Source organism: Hyla sarda, unplaced genomic scaffold, assembly GCF_029499605.1.
Source record: "Hyla sarda isolate aHylSar1 unplaced genomic scaffold, aHylSar1.hap1 scaffold_598, whole genome shotgun sequence".
NCBI classification, from domain to species: domain Eukaryota; kingdom Metazoa; phylum Chordata; class Amphibia; order Anura; family Hylidae; genus Hyla; species Hyla sarda.
In genome coordinates this window covers 112868-128113 of record NW_026610612.1, presented here as the reverse complement: position 1 = coordinate 128113, position 15246 = coordinate 112868, and the positions used below count along the sequence as shown (strand labels likewise).

At 45.5% G+C, this 15246-nt stretch overlaps 6 non-coding genes and 1 pseudogene across 6 annotated transcripts; all 7 read right to left on the bottom strand.

Moving 5' to 3' along the window:
- Positions 1 to 1258: 1258 nt before the first annotated feature.
- LOC130340619 (U2 spliceosomal RNA) lies at positions 1259 to 1449 on the bottom strand. The gene has a single exon (XR_008880712.1). It is a non-coding gene; the product is annotated as a U2 spliceosomal RNA (small nuclear RNA).
- Positions 1450 to 3518: 2069 nt separating this feature from the next.
- On the bottom strand, positions 3519 to 3709 carry LOC130340674 (U2 spliceosomal RNA). Its single transcript, XR_008880749.1, has one exon. It is a non-coding gene; the product is annotated as a U2 spliceosomal RNA (small nuclear RNA).
- A 2078-nt stretch (positions 3710 to 5787) lies between these two features.
- On the bottom strand, positions 5788 to 5978 carry LOC130340673 (U2 spliceosomal RNA). Its single transcript, XR_008880748.1, has one exon. It is a non-coding gene; the product is annotated as a U2 spliceosomal RNA (small nuclear RNA).
- Positions 5979 to 8057: 2079 nt separating this feature from the next.
- LOC130340672 (U2 spliceosomal RNA) lies at positions 8058 to 8248 on the bottom strand. Its single transcript, XR_008880747.1, has one exon. It is a non-coding gene; the product is annotated as a U2 spliceosomal RNA (small nuclear RNA).
- A 2088-nt stretch (positions 8249 to 10336) lies between these two features.
- LOC130340671 (U2 spliceosomal RNA) lies at positions 10337 to 10527 on the bottom strand. The gene has a single exon (XR_008880746.1). It is a non-coding gene; the product is annotated as a U2 spliceosomal RNA (small nuclear RNA).
- Positions 10528 to 12622: 2095 nt separating this feature from the next.
- LOC130340670 (U2 spliceosomal RNA) lies at positions 12623 to 12813 on the bottom strand. Its single transcript, XR_008880745.1, has one exon. It is a non-coding gene; the product is annotated as a U2 spliceosomal RNA (small nuclear RNA).
- Positions 12814 to 14897: 2084 nt separating this feature from the next.
- On the bottom strand, positions 14898 to 15078 carry LOC130340620 (U2 spliceosomal RNA; annotated as a pseudogene).
- Between the last annotated feature and the right edge of the window lie 168 nt (positions 15079 to 15246).

Sequence of the window (15246 nt, the reverse complement as noted above, 5' to 3'; positions counted from 1 at the left end):
GCAATATCTCAACGGAGAATACGTTTATATATATGTGTGTGTGTGCGCGTATATATATATATATATATATATATATATATATATATATATATATATTTCTCCGCCGAAATCACTTTTAAACCCATTTCCACCTTTTTTTCCCTTCTCTTCCTCTTACTTTTTTTTCACGTTTTTTTACGTTTTTCTCCTTTTCGCCTCTTTTCTGGGCGTATTATTCTTCTTTTTCTTCTTTTTTTTCGTCTAATGCATACCCCATCAGTGCAGCAATGCTTATTCAATACTGCCAGCAGATGGAGACACTGGGGGATAATTTTCTAAGGATTTATACTGATTTTTCCTGTCTGAATTTGTCGCACAGAAAGTTGCAGGCCAAATATGTGTGACATTTCTGCGACTTTAGCTTCTAGAGCCTTTTTACAACATTATACATAGGTGCTGAATACATAAAAAGCGACTGTTCAGCGACAGACAAGTCGCATCGGCTGAAAGTAGGCCAGAATGTCAGTCCATGTTGGAGCAGGTTTAGATACAGTCTAAAGCATAGATCTCAAAGTCTGTGCACAGAATTTAGCAAGGGCCTCGCACCTTCTGATGCATCAGGTAGGTGCACAATAGCATAGCCTAACCCTCTGTACTTTGGTCTATATTGATGCGGGACATAGACAGCCAGCTGATGACCAATCCATTAGTGCAATGGATGGCTGGAAGCATTTGTCTTTGCCTTTGCAATACCACAGAAGCAATGCATGGTCAATGTACAGCAATGACACACCTGTGTGAACAGCCAGGAGACCCCCCCCCCCCATGTTATGTTACATAGTTACATAGTTAGTACGGTCGAAAAAAGACATATGTCCATCAAGTTCAACCAGGGAATTAAGGGGTAGGGGTGTGGCGCGATATTGGGGAAGGGATTGAGATTTTATATTTCTTCATAAGCATTAATCTTATTTTGTCAATTAGGAACATTCAGCACCCACCCGCTATCAAGGCAGCTGCCTATCATGTCATGCCCTACCTGCACAGGTGTGCTGGTACTCAAATGATCCAATTAAGGAGGCCATTTAGTCAGCAGCAGCAGAAGTCCTGTGCCTGGACGCTCCAACAGCGGCCAGACACAAGCAGAAGCAGAAGCAGCAGCAGCACCACCTTTTGTTTTTTGGCTGCAGCAGCAGCAAGGCCCACAGGGCTGGCTAGCTGGCTAGCCAGCAAGCAGGTAGCAATGAAAGTAGGAATCTTTCTTTTTAACCCTGTAAGGGGGTGGTGCACTGTACCCGAAGATACTGCCATATCGGGTCAATGCATAGGGCGACGGAAGCAAGCTTCGAAATCGGCCCCCGTTCTCAAAAATCCATTTAATATATGGTCCGCAGATAGGGGACGTATCAGATATTAAACTGATAAGAACAGATACTACACTTGATCTTAGCCAAAAGGCCGAGAAGCGATAACCGTGAAAGGGGCGGGCCCAACAAGGTCCCCTTCATGGGCACTATCACTGCTTGCTGTCAGGGAGGCTGCCAGACAATTTTCCATGCACACTCTGGGCTGGGGGGCAGTCAACCACCAGTACACACAGCAGAACCTAAACCCATACCATTATTGCTAAGCAGCAAGACAGGGGCCCATTGCACTCCCACGGGGCCTTTTTAAATGCAATCCATAACCCGGATTTGCCAGGAACCCTTCTTACTCCTCCTACTTGCATGTGACACTGGGCTTAGGATCTGCATAGGAAACACACACACAAGCACACACCTACCTTTGTTGCCTGCAGATGCCTCCTTGGCTGTCCCCAAACGGTATCAAACCAACACCCACGGGAAGCTGTAAGCATAGAGGACATGCCTGCACCCCATTGGACTTACCTGTGTGGGTTAAATCCGGGTTATTTGACAACCTATGGCGGTGATGGTTCTGCTCAGGCAGAGCAGTGCTGATGCTCCTCATAAAGCTGTCGCTGCTGTGAAGGTTCTAGGTGACATCACAAATCCCTATGGTTACATACACAACAAAGCTGGGTTGTTGTTGTTTACACTCTGCAAGGCCTGTGGAAGTGAGTGACATCATAGCACTGTAGTTCTGAGGGTTCTAGATGGATGCAACAATCTCCTGTTGCTTCTATGAAGGCCATAATAGACGACATCACCAAACAGCTCCATAGTCACATACACAGCAAAGGAGAGATGTTGTTTACACCTAGTGATGTCAGTGGTATTGAGTGACATCACAGCACAGTGCTAAGGCTCCTGGGCCTGGACACAGCAGCGGCTGCAATATCTCAACGGAGAATACGTTTATATATATGTGTGTGTGTGCGCGTATATATATATATATATATATATATATATATATATTTCTCCGCCGAAATCACTTTTAAACCCATTTCCACCTTTTTTTCCCTTCTCTTCCTCTTACTTTTTTTTCACGTTTTTTTACGTTTTTCTCCTTTTCGCCTCTTTTCTGGGCGTATTATTCTTCTTTTTCTTCTTTTTTTTCGTCTAATGCATACCCCATCAGTGCAGCAATGCTTATTCAATACCGCCAGCAGATGGAGACACTGGGGGATGATTTTCTAAGGATTTATACTGATTTTTCCTGTCTGAATTTGTCGCACAGAAAGTTGCAGGCCAAATATGTGTGACATTTCTGCGACTTTAGCTTCTAGAGCATTTTTACAACATTATACATAGGTGCTGAATACATAAAAAGCGACTGTTCAGCGACAGACAAGTCGCATCGGCTGAAAGTAGGCCAGAATGTCAGTCCATGTTGGAGCAGGTTTAGATACAGTCTAAAGCATAGATCTCAAAGTCTGTGCACAGAATTTAGCAAGGGCCTCGCACCTTCTGATGCATCAGGTAGGTGCACAATAGCATAGCCTAACCCTCTGTACTTTGGTCTATATTGATGCGGGACATAGACAGCCAGCTGATGACCAATCCATTAGTGCAATGGATGGCTGGAAGCATTTGTCTTTGCCTTTGCAATACCACAGAAGCAATGCATGGTCAATGTACAGCAATGACACACCTGTGTGAACAGCCAGGAGACCCCCCCCCCCATGTTATGTTACATAGTTACATAGTTAGTACGGTCGAAAAAAGACATATGTCCATCAAGTTCAACCAGGGAATTAAGGGGTAGGGGTGTGGCGCGATATTGGGGAAGGGATGAGATTTTATATTTCTTCATAAGCATTAATCTTATTTTGTCAATTAGGAACATTCAGCACCCACCCGCTATCAAGGCAGCTGCCTATCATGTCATGCCCTACCTGCACAGGTGTGCTGGCTACTCAAATGATCCAATTAAGGAGGCCATTTAGTCAGCAGCAGCAGAAGTCCTGTGCCTGGACGCTCCAACAGCGGCCAGACACAAGCAGAAGCAGAAGCAGCAGCAGCACCACCTTTTGTTTTTTGGCTGCAGCAGCAGCAAGGCCCACAGGGCTGGCTAGCTGGCTAGCCAGCAAGCAGGTAGCAATGAAAGTAGGAATCTTTCTTTTTAACCCTGTAAGGGGGTGGTGCACTGTACCCGAAGATACTGCCATATCGGGTCAATGCATAGGGCGACGGAAGCAAGCTTCGAAATCGGCCCCCGTTCTCAAAAATCCATTTAATATATGGTCCCCAGATAGGGGACGTATCAGATATTAAACTGATAAGAACAGATACTACACTTGATCTTAGCCAAAAGGCCGAGAAGCGATAACCGTGAAAGGGGCGGGCCCAACAAGGTCCCCTTCATGGGCACTATCACTGCTTGCTGTCAGGGAGGCTGCCAGACAATTTTCCATGCACACTCTGGGCTGGGGGGCAGTCAACCACCAGTACACACAGCAGAACCTAAACCCATACCATTATTGCTAAGCAGCAAGACAGGGGCCCATTGCACTCCCACGGGGCCTTTTTAAATGCAATCCATAACCCGGATTTGCCAGGAACCCTTCTTACTCCTCCTACTTGCATGTGACACTGGGCTTAGGATCTGCATAGGAAACACACACACAAGCACACACCTACCTTTGTTGCCTGCAGATGCCTCCTTGGCTGTCCCCAAACGGTATCAAACCAACACCCACGGGAAGCTGTAAGCATAGAGGACATGCCTGCACCCCATTGGACTTACCTGTGTGGGTTAAATCCGGGTTATTTGACAACCTATGGCGGTGATGGTTCTGCTCAGGCAGAGCAGTGCTGATGCTCCTCATAAAGCTGTCGCTGCTGTGAAGGTTCTAGGTGACATCACAAATCCCTATGGTTACATACACAACAAAGCTGGGTTGTTGTTGTTTACACTCTGCAAGGCCTGTGGAAGTGAGTGACATCATAGCACTGTAGTTCTGAGGGTTCTAGATGGATGCAACAATCTCCTGTTGCTTCTATGAAGGCCATAATAGACGACATCACCAAACAGCTCCATAGTCACATACACAGCAAAGGAGAGATGTTGTTTACACCTAGTGATGTCAGTGGTATTGAGTGACATCACAGCACAGTGCTAAGGCTCCTGGGCCTGGACACAGCAGCGGCTGCAATATCTCAACGGAGAATACGTTTATATATATGTGTGTGTGTGCGCGTATATATATATATATATATATATATATATATATATATATATATTTCTCCGCCGAAATCACTTTTAAACCCATTTCCACCTTTTTTTCCCTTCTCTTCCTCTTACTTTTTTTTCACGTTTTTTTACGTTTTTCTCCTTTTCGCCTCTTTTCTGGGCGTATTATTCTTCTTTTTCTTCTTTTTTTTCGTCTAATGCATACCCCATCAGTGCAGCAATGCTTATTCAATACCGCCAGCAGATGGAGACACTGGGGGATAATTTTCTAAGGATTTATACTGATTTTTCCTGTCTGAATTTGTCGCACAGAAAGTTGCAGGCCAAATATGTGTGACATTTCTGCGACTTTAGCTTCTAGAGCCTTTTTACAGCATTATACATAGGTGCTGAATACATAAAAAGCGACTGTTCAGCGACAGACAAGTCGCATCGGCTGAAAGTAGGCCAGAATGTCAGTCCATGTTGGAGCAGGTTTAGATACAGTCTAAAGCATAGATCTCAAAGTCTGTGCACAGAATTTAGCAAGGGCCTCGCACCTTCTGATGCATCAGGTAGGTGCACAATAGCATAGCCTAACCCTCTGTACTTTGGTCTATATTGATGCGGGACATAGACAGCCAGCTGATGACCAATCCATTAGTGCAATGGATGGCTGGAAGCATTTGTCTTTGCCTTTGCAATACCACAGAAGCAATGCATGGTCAATGTACAGCAATGACACACCTGTGTGAACAGCCAGGAGACCCCCCCCCCCCATGTTATGTTACATAGTTACATAGTTAGTACGGTCGAAAAAAGACATATGTCCATCAAGTTCAACCAGGGAATTAAGGGGTAGGGGTGTGGCGCGATATTGGGGAAGGGATGAGATTTTATATTTCTTCATAAGCATTAATCTTATTTTGTCAATTAGGAACATTCAGCACCCACCCGCTATCAAGGCAGCTGCCTATCATGTCATGCCCTACCTGCACAGGTGTGCTGGCTACTCAAATGATCCAATTAAGGAGGCCATTTAGTCAGCAGCAGCAGAAGTCCTGTGCCTGGACGCTCCAACAGCGGCCAGACACAAGCAGAAGCAGAAGCAGCAGCAGCACCACCTTTTGTTTTTTGGCTGCAGCAGCAGCAAGGCCCACAGGGCTGGCTAGCTGGCTAGCCAGCAAGCAGGTAGCAATGAAAGTAGGAATCTTTCTTTTTAACCCTGTAAGGGGGTGGTGCACTGTACCCGAAGATACTGCCATATCGGGTCAATGCATAGGGCGACGGAAGCAAGCTTCGAAATCGGCCCCCGTTCTCAAAAATCCATTTAATATATGGTCCCCAGATAGGGGACGTATCAGATATTAAACTGATAAGAACAGATACTACACTTGATCTTAGCCAAAAGGCCGAGAAGCGATAACCGTGAAAGGGGCGGGCCCAACAAGGTCCCCTTCATGGGCACTATCACTGCTTGCTGTCAGGGAGGCTGCCAGACAATTTTCCATGCACACTCTGGGCTGGGGGGCAGTCAACCACCAGTACACACAGCAGAACCTAAACCCATACCATTATTGCTAAGCAGCAAGACAGGGGCCCATTGCACTCCCAGGGCCTTTTTAAATGCAATCCATAACCCGGATTTGCCAGGAACCCTTCTTACTCCTCCTACTTGCATGTGACACTGGGCTTAGGATCTGCATAGGAAACACACACACAAGCACACACCTACCTTTGTTGCCTGCAGATGCCTCCTTGGCTGTCCCCAAACGGTATCAAACCAACACCCACGGGAAGCTGTAAGCATAGAGGACATGCCTGCACCCCATTGGACTTACCTGTGTGGGTTAAATCCGGGTTATTTGACAACCTATGGCGGTGATGGTTCTGCTCAGGCAGAGCAGTGCTGATGCTCCTCATAAAGCTGTCGCTGCTGTGAAGGTTCTAGGTGACATCACAAATCCCTATGGTTACATACACAACAAAGCTGGGTTGTTGTTGTTTACACTCTGCAAGGCCTGTGGAAGTGAGTGACATCATAGCACTGTAGTTCTGAGGGTTCTAGATGGATGCAACAATCTCCTGTTGCTTCTATGAAGGCCATAATAGACGACATCACCAAACAGCTCCATAGTCACATACACAGCAAAGGAGAGATGTTGTTTACACCTAGTGATGTCAGTGGTATTGAGTGACATCACAGCACAGTGCTAAGGCTCCTGGGCCTGGACACAGCAGCGGCTGCAATATCTCAACGGAGAATACGTTTATATATATGTGTGTGTGTGCGCGTATATATATATATATATATATATATATATATATATATATATATATATTTCTCCGCCGAAATCACTTTTAAACCCATTTCCACCTTTTTTTCCCTTCTCTTCCTCTTACTTTTTTTTCACGTTTTTTTACGTTTTTCTCCTTTTCGCCTCTTTTCTGGGCGTATTATTCTTCTTTTTCTTCTTTTTTTTCGTCTAATGCATACCCCATCAGTGCAGCAATGCTTATTCAATACCGCCAGCAGATGGAGACACTGGGGGATAATTTTCTAAGGATTTATACTGATTTTTCCTGTCTGAATTTGTCGCACAGAAAGTTGCAGGCCAAATATGTGTGACATTTCTGCGACTTTAGCTTCTAGAGCCTTTTTACAACATTATACATAGGTGCTGAATACATAAAAAGCGACTGTTCAGCGACAGACAAGTCGCATCGGCTGAAAGTAGGCCAGAATGTCAGTCCATGTTGGAGCAGGTTTAGATACAGTCTAAAGCATAGATCTCAAAGTCTGTGCACAGAATTTAGCAAGGGCCTCGCACCTTCTGATGCATCAGGTAGGTGCACAATAGCATAGCCTAACCCTCTGTACTTTGGTCTATATTGATGCGGGACATAGACAGCCAGCTGATGACCAATCCATTAGTGCAATGGATGGCTGGAAGCATTTGTCTTTGCCTTTGCAATACCACAGAAGCAATGCATGGTCAATGTACAGCAATGACACACCTGTGTGAACAGCCAGGAGACCCCCCCCCCCATGTTATGTTACATAGTTACATAGTTAGTACGGTCGAAAAAAGACATATGTCCATCAAGTTCAACCAGGGAATTAAGGGGTAGGGGTGTGGCGCGATATTGGGGAAGGGATGAGATTTTATATTTCTTCATAAGCATTAATCTTATTTTGTCAATTAGGAACATTCAGCACCCACCCGCTATCAAGGCAGCTGCCTATCATGTCATGCCCTACCTGCACAGGTGTGCTGGCTACTCAAATGATCCAATTAAGGAGGCCATTTAGTCAGCAGCAGCAGAAGTCCTGTGCCTGGACGCTCCAACAGCGGCCAGACACAAGCAGAAGCAGAAGCAGCAGCAGCACCACCTTTTGTTTTTTGGCTGCAGCAGCAGCAAGGCCCACAGGGCTGGCTAGCTGGCTAGCCAGCAAGCAGGTAGCAATGAAAGTAGGAATCTTTCTTTTTAACCCTGTAAGGGGGTGGTGCACTGTACCCGAAGATACTGCCATATCGGGTCAATGCATAGGGCGACGGAAGCAAGCTTCGAAATCGGCCCCCGTTCTCAAAAATCCATTTAATATATGGTCCCCAGATAGGGGACGTATCAGATATTAAACTGATAAGAACAGATACTACACTTGATCTTAGCCAAAAGGCCGAGAAGCGATAACCGTGAAAGGGGCGGGCCCAACAAGGTCCCCTTCATGGGCACTATCACTGCTTGCTGTCAGGGAGGCTGCCAGACAATTTTCCATGCACACTCTGGGCTGGGGGGCAGTCAACCACCAGTACACACAGCAGAACCTAAACCCATACCATTATTGCTAAGCAGCAAGACAGGGGCCCATTGCACTCCCACGGGGCCTTTTTAAATGCAATCCATAACCCGGATTTGCCAGGAACCCTTCTTACTCCTCCTACTTGCATGTGACACTGGGCTTAGGATCTGCATAGGAAACACACACACAAGCACACACCTACCTTTGTTGCCTGCAGATGCCTCCTTGGCTGTCCCCAAACGGTATCAAACCAACACCCACGGGAAGCTGTAAGCATAGAGGACATGCCTGCACCCCATTGGACTTACCTGTGTGGGTTAAATCCGGGTTATTTGACAACCTATGGCGGTGATGGTTCTGCTCAGGCAGAGCAGTGCTGATGCTCCTCATAAAGCTGTCGCTGCTGTGAAGGTTCTAGGTGACATCACAAATCCCTATGGTTACATACACAACAAAGCTGGGTTGTTGTTGTTTACACTCTGCAAGGCCTGTGGAAGTGAGTGACATCATAGCACTGTAGTTCTGAGGGTTCTAGATGGATGCAACAATCTCCTGTTGCTTCTATGAAGGCCATAATAGACGACATCACCAAACAGCTCCATAGTCACATACACAGCAAAGGAGAGATGTTGTTTACACCTAGTGATGTCAGTGGTATTGAGTGACATCACAGCACAGTGCTAAGGCTCCTGGGCCTGGACACAGCAGCGGCTGCAATATCTCAACGGAGAATACGTTTATATATATGTGTGTGTGTGCGCGTATATATATATATATATATATATATATATATATATATATATTTCTCCGCCGAAATCACTTTTAAACCCATTTCCACCTTTTTTTCCCTTCTCTTCCTCTTACTTTTTTTTCACGTTTTTTTACGTTTTTCTCCTTTTCGCCTCTTTTCTGGGCGTATTATTCTTCTTTTTCTTCTTTTTTTTCGTCTAATGCATACCCCATCAGTGCAGCAATGCTTATTCAATACCGCCAGCAGATGGAGACACTGGGGGATAATTTTCTAAGGATTTATACTGATTTTTCCTGTCTGAATTTGTCGCACAGAAAGTTGCAGGCCAAATATGTGTGACATTTCTGCGACTTTAGCTTCTAGAGCATTTTTACAACATTATACATAGGTGCTGAATACATAAAAAGCGACTGTTCAGCGACAGACAAGTCGCATCGGCTGAAAGTAGGCCAGAATGTCAGTCCATGTTGGAGCAGGTTTAGATACAGTCTAAAGCATAGATCTCAAAGTCTGTGCACAGAATTTAGCAAGGGCCTCGCACCTTCTGATGCATCAGGTAGGTGCACAATAGCATAGCCTAACCCTCTGTACTTTGGTCTATATTGATGCGGGACATAGACAGCCAGCTGATGACCAATCCATTAGTGCAATGGATGGCTGGAAGCATTTGTCTTTGCCTTTGCAATACCACAGAAGCAATGCATGGTCAATGTACAGCAATGACACACCTGTGTGAACAGCCAGGAGACCCCCCCCCCCCATGTTATGATACATAGTTACATAGTTAGTACGGTCGAAAAAAGACATATGTCCATCAAGTTCAACCAGGGAATTAAGGGGTAGGGGTGTGGCGCGATATTGGGGAAGGGATGAGATTTTATATTTCTTCATAAGCATTAATCTTATTTTGTCAATTAGGAACATTCAGCACCCACCCGCTATCAAGGCAGCTGCCTATCATGTCATGCCCTACCTGCACAGGTGTGCTGGCTACTCAAATGATCCAATTAAGGAGGCCATTTAGTCAGCAGCAGCAGAAGTCCTGTGCCTGGACGCTCCAACAGCGGCCAGACACAAGCAGAAGCAGAAGCAGCAGAAGCAGCAGCAGCACCACCTTTTGTTTTTTGGCTGCAGCAGCAGCAGCAAGGCCCACAGGGCTGGCTAGCTGGCTAGCCAGCAAGCAGGTAGCAATGAAAGTAGGAATCTTTCTTTTTAACCCTGTAAGGGGGTGGTGCACTGTACCCGAAGATACTGCCATATCGGGTCAATGCATAGGGCGACGGAAGCAAGCTTCGAAATCGGCCCCCGTTCTCAAAAATCCATTTAATATATGGTCCCCAGATAGGGGACGTATCAGATATTAAACTGATAAGAACAGATACTACACTTGATCTTAGCCAAAAGGCCGAGAAGCGATAACCGTGAAAGGGGCGGGCCCAACAAGGTGCCCTTCATGGGCACTATCACTGCTTGCTGTCAGGGAGGCTGCCAGACAATTTTCCATGCACACTCTGGGCTGGGGGGCAGTCAACCACCAGTACACACAGCAGAACCTAAACCCATACCATTATTGCTAAGCAGCAAGACAGGGGCCCATTGCACTCCCACGGGGCCTTTTTAAATGCAATCCATAACCCGGATTTGCCAGGAACCCTTCTTACTCCTCCTACTTGCATGTGACACTGGGCTTAGGATCTGCATAGGAAACACACACACAAGCACACACCTACCTTTGTTGCCTGCAGATGCCTCCTTGGCTGTCCCCAAACGGTATCAAACCAACACCCACGGGAAGCTGTAAGCATAGAGGACATGCCTGCACCCCATTGGACTTACCTGTGTGGGTTAAATCCGGGTTATTTGACAACCTATGGCGGTGATGGTTCTGCTCAGGCAGAGCAGTGCTGATGCTCCTCATAAAGCTGTCGCTGCTGTGAAGGTTCTAGGTGACATCACAAATCCCTATGGTTACATACACAACAAAGCTGGGTTGTTGTTGTTTACACTCTGCAAGGCCTGTGGAAGTGAGTGACATCATAGCACTGTAGTTCTCAGGGTTCTAGATGGATGCAACAATCTCCTGTTGCTTCTATGAAGGCCGTAATAGACGACATCACCAAACAGCTCCATAGTCACATACACAGCAAAGGAGAGATGTTGTTTACACCTAGTGATGTCAGTGGTATTGAGTGACATCACAGCACAGTGCTAAGGCTCCTGGGCCTGGACACAGCAGCGGCTGCAATATCTCAACGGAGAATACGTTTATATATATGTGTGTGTGTGCGCGTATATATATATATATATATATATATATATATATATATATATATATATATTTCTCCGCCGAAATCACTTTTAAACCCATTTCCACCTTTTTTTCCCTTCTCTTCCTCTTACTTTTTTTTCAAGTTTTTTTACGTTTTTCTCCTTTTCGCCTCTTTTCTGGGCGTATTATTCTTCTTTTTCTTCTTTTTTTTCGTCTAATGCATACCCCATCAGTGCAGCAATGCTTATTCAATACCGCCAGCAGATGGAGACACTGGGGGATAATTTTCTAAGGATTTATACTGATTTTTCCTGTCTGAATTTGTCGCACAGAAAGTTGCAGGCCAAATATGTGTGACATTTCTGCGACTTTAGCTTCTAGAGCATTTTTACAACATTATACATAGGTGCTGAATACATAAAAAGCGACTGTTCAGCGACAGACAAGTCGCATCGGCTGAAAGTAGGCCAGAATGTCAGTCCATGTTGGAGCAGGTTTAGATACAGTCTAAAGCATAGATCTCAAAGTCTGTGCACAGAATTTAGCAAGGGCCTCGCACCTTCTGATGCATCAGGTAGGTGCACAATAGCATAGCCTAACCCTCTGTACTTTGGTCTATATTGATGCGGGACATAGACAGCCAGCTGATGACCAATCCATTAGTGCAATGGATGGCTGGAAGCATTTGTCTTTGCCTTTGCAATACCACAGAAGCAATGCATGGTCAATGTACAGCAATGACACACCTGTGTGAACAGCCAGGAGACCCCCCCCCCCATGTTATGATACATAGTTACATAGTTAGTACGGTCGAAAAAAGACATATGTCCATCAAGTTCAACCAGGGAATTAAGGGGTAGGGGTGTGGCGCGATATTGGGGAAGGGATGAGATTTTATATTTCTTCATAAGCATTAATCTTATTTTGTCAATTAGGAACATTCAGCACCCACCCGCTATCAAGGCAGCTGCCTATCATGTCATGCCCTACCTGCACAGGTGTGCTGGCTACTCAAATGATCCAATTAAGGAGGCCATTTAGTCAGCAGCAGCAGAAGTCCTGTGCCTGGACGCTCCAACAGCGGCCAGACACAAGCAGAAGCAGAAGCAGCAGAAGCAGCAGCAGCACCACCTTTTGTTTTTTGGCTGCAGCAGCAGCAGCAAGGCCCACAGGGCTGGCTAGCTGGCTAGCCAGCAAGCAGGTAGCAATGAAAGTAGGAATCTTTCTTTTTAACCCTGTAAGGGGGTGGTGCACTGTACCCGAAGATACTGCCATATCGGGTCAATGCATAGGGCGACGGAAGCAAGCTTCGAAATCGGCCCCCGTTCTCAAAAATCCATTTAATATATGGTCCCCAGATAGGGGACGTATCAGATATTAAACTGATAAGAACAGATACTACACTTGATCTTAGCCAAAAGGCCGAGAAGCGATAACCGTGAAAGGGGCGGGCCCAACAAGGTGCCCTTCATGGGCACTATCACTGCTTGCTGTCAGGGAGGCTGCCAGACAATTTTCCATGCACACTCTGGGCTGGGGGGCAGTCAACCACCAGTACACACAGCAGAACCTAAACCCATACCATTATTGCTAAGCAGCAAGACAGGGGCCCATTGCACTCCCACGGGGCCTTTTTAAATGCAATCCATAACCCGGATTTGCCAGGAACCCTTCTTACTCCTCCTACTTGCATGTGACACTGGGCTTAGGATCTGCATAGGAAACACACACACAAGCACACACCTACCTTTGTTGCCTGCAGATGCCTCCTTGGCTGTCCCCAAACGGTATCAAACCAACACCCACGGGAAGCTGTAAGCATAGAGGACATGCCTGCACCCCATTGGACTTACCTGTGTGGGTTAAATCCGGGTTATTTGACAACCTATGGCGGTGATGGTTCTGCTCAGGCAGAGCAGTGCTGATGCTCCTCATAAAGCTGTCGCTGCTGTGAAGGTTCTAGGTGACATCACAAATCCCTATGGTTACATACACAACAAAGCTGGGTTGTTGTTGTTTACACTCTGCAAGGCCTGTGGAAGTGAGTGACATCATAGCACTGTAGTTCTGAGGGTTCTAGATGGATGCAACAATCTCCTGTTGCTTCTATGAAGGCCATAATAGACGACATCACCAAACAGCTCCATAGTCACATACACAGCAAAGGAGAGATGTTGTTTACACCTAGTGATGTCAGTGGTATTGAGTGACATCACAGCACAGTGCTAAGGCTCCTGGGCCTGGACACAGCAGCGGCTGCAATATCTCAACGGAGAATACGTTTATATATATGTGTGTGTGTGCGCGTATATATATATATATATATATATATATATATATATTTTTTTTTTTTTCTCCGCCGAAATCACTTTTAAACCCATTTCCACCTTTTTTTCCCTTCTCTTCCTCTTACTTTTTTTTCACGTTTTTTTAAGTTTTTCTCCTTTTCGCCTCTTTTCTGGGCGTATTATTCTTCTTTTTCTTCTTTTTTTTCGTCTAATGCATACCCCATCAGTGCAGCAATGCTTATTCAATACCGCCAGCAGATGGAGACACTGGGGGATAATTTTCTAAGGATTTATACTGATTTTTCCTGTCTGAATTTGTCGCACAGAAAGTTGCAGGCCAAATATGTGTGACATTTCTGCGACTTTAGCTTCTAGAGCATTTTTACAACATTATACATAGGTGCTGAATACATAAAAAGCGACTGTTCAGCGACAGACAAGTCGCATCGGCTGAAAGTAGGCCAGAATGTCAGTCCATGTTGGAGCAGGTTTAGATACAGTCTAAAGCATAGATCTCAAAGTCTGTGCACAGAATTTAGCAAGGGCCTCGCACCTTCTGATGCATCAGGTAGGTGCACAATAGCATAGCCTAACCCTCTGTACTTTGGTCTATATTGATGCGGGACATAGACAGCCAGCTGATGACCAATCCATTAGTGCAATGGATGGCTGGAAGCATTTGTCTTTGCCTTTGCAATACCACAGAAGCAATGCATGGTCAATGTACAGCAATGACACACCTGTGTGAACAGCCAGGAGACCCCCCCCCCCCCATGTTATGATACATAGTTACATAGTTAGTACGGTCGAAAAAAGACATATGTCCATCAAGTTCAACCAGGGAATTAAGGGGTAGGGGTGTGGCGCGATATTGGGGAAGGGATGAGATTTTATATTTCTTCATAAGCATTAATCTTATTTTGTCAATTAGGAACATTCAGCACCCACCCGCTATCAAGGCAGCTGCCTATCATGTCATGCCCTACCTGCACAGGTGTGCTGGCTACTCAAATGATCCAATTAAGGAGGCCATTTAGTCAGCAGCAGCAGAAGTCCTGTGCCTGGACGCTCCAACAGCGGCCAGACACAAGCAGAAGCAGAAGCAGCAGCAGCACCACCTTTTGTTTTTTGGCTGCAGCAGCAGCAGCAAGGCCCACAGGGCTGGCTAGCTGGCTAGCCAGCAAGCAGGTAGCAATGAAAGTAGGAATCTTTCTTTTTAACCCTGTAAGGGGGTGGTGCACTGTACCCGAAGATACTGCCATATCGGGTCAATGCATAGGGCGACGGAAGCAAGCTTCGAAATCGGCCCCCGTTCTCAAAAATCCATTTAATATATGGTCCCCAGATAGGGGACGTATCAGATATTAAACTGATAAGAACAGATTTTAACTTGGCTACCCCTGAGGGGTATCTTTTTATTTAGAATTCATAACATTTTACAAAGTGCATTACGATTTATAAATATAATTTTTTTTCAATAAAAACAAATTTTGATAATAAAATCACATATAACAATAAAAGTTCACATAAATACAATCATAATACACTTAAAATGGGCACTTGGTGGCTTTACAAAAGG